Source organism: Tupaia chinensis, unplaced genomic scaffold (assembly GCF_000334495.1).
Source record: "Tupaia chinensis unplaced genomic scaffold, TupChi_1.0 Scaffold139925_1, whole genome shotgun sequence".
Lineage (NCBI taxonomy): Eukaryota > Metazoa > Chordata > Mammalia > Scandentia > Tupaiidae > Tupaia > Tupaia belangeri.
Window position 1 is genome coordinate 1 of NW_006199804.1, and position 1,415 is coordinate 1,415.

Consider the following 1,415-nt stretch of genomic DNA (forward strand, 5'->3'; position numbering starts at 1 on the left):
AAAAAAAAAAAGTCATATAGTTGGACCAGCAGGCATCAAAGTGGTTAAGATGCTGGGCTTCCACATGATCAGCCACAATTCAAACCCAGGATCTAGCTGCTTAAAAATCATGCCAGGGATGTGTGTCCAAAATTCCAGGAACAGAATGATGGAGAAGGGATTGTGAATTGACCATACCCCCTGGGGGGGGGGGGATTCTCACTTTCTCTCTCATAATCTTTGACAAATACACACAACCTATCTCAAAAATCTTTAGAAAAAAAGAAAGAGTTGTATAGTTGCAAGATGATTCACTGATGATTAAGTGTTGTGCAGTTTTAAGAGGAAATGATACATTTAAAAAATGACAATCCAGTAGTAAATTTTGTATTCAGTTAATTACAGTGGTGTTGACTGAATGTCTAAAAGTAAAGACATTAGGCTGTAAATGTGGTTTTCTGCAACATGTTCTATTAACAGCTTTGAAAGGTCACGTTCTACATCTTTGTTAGGTTGGTTTCAACGTAAAACTTATTCATGTATATAAAAAGAGGCTCAGTGCTCTGTGATGCTCCCATTTATTGTCAAAGAGCTATATTAAATCTTTGAATATAGAGATTGGCAGTCTGGTGTTCAACTCTTTTGGGACTCTAAGAGATTAGTCAGTCTTTTAAATCAGATCACTATGTATCTCTTCCAGTGCTGCTGGTTTACACACTTGTGCACACACCTCTATATCTGTTCATAGGATATAGAGATATAGTCATCAGGACTCTGTGTTAAAAGTTCATCTACGACACTATCCAATTTTGTGCAACATGTGCTGTTTAAATTTTTTTGAGAGATAGAGATTTTGCTATAAGGTGCATGAGGTCACCAGAGGGACAGAGAAACACAGAAACGGAAAAATCACCACCCAGGAGCAATGACTATGCCACAGTCCCTTTTTCTTCATTCTCCTCTTGGGGTTTTAGGTACACACCCATGCATGCTCAACATGAGTTTCAAGCCACCAGGTCTGAGACTCAAACTGTGGTTGACCAGTGCTTTAAACACTATGCCACTTGCTGGGCCCCAATATGTGCTCTTATAATCTTCAATAGTCATAACATTCTTTGAGTACTTGTAGGAGGGTGCTACCAGCAGATGGCATAATGGTATTGTCTCTAGACTACCACAGGGCCAAATGCAGTTCAAGTCCCAGACCAGGAGGCTTCAAACTCCTGCCATTTGCTTGTGTGTGTGTGTGTGTGTGTGTGTGTGTGTGTGTGTGTGTGAGAGAATAGAGGAGAAGAAATTGAGGTGTAGCCATCTCCCTTGAAAGGTGGTTTCTCACTTTTTGTCTCTCTAGTGAGTACACATCCTCCATAGTAAAAAGTCTTTCCAAAAAAATTAAACATAAAATATTTAGATGTGGAAGTGTTGATGTTGATGGT

The 1,415-nt window shown here is 39.4% G+C and overlaps 1 pseudogene; it reads right to left on the bottom strand.

The window, feature by feature from the left end:
• Positions 1–382: 382 nt before the first annotated feature.
• On the bottom strand, positions 383–1,412 carry LOC102473773 (CDK2-associated and cullin domain-containing protein 1-like; annotated as a pseudogene).
• Positions 1,413–1,415: the final 3 nt, after the last annotated feature.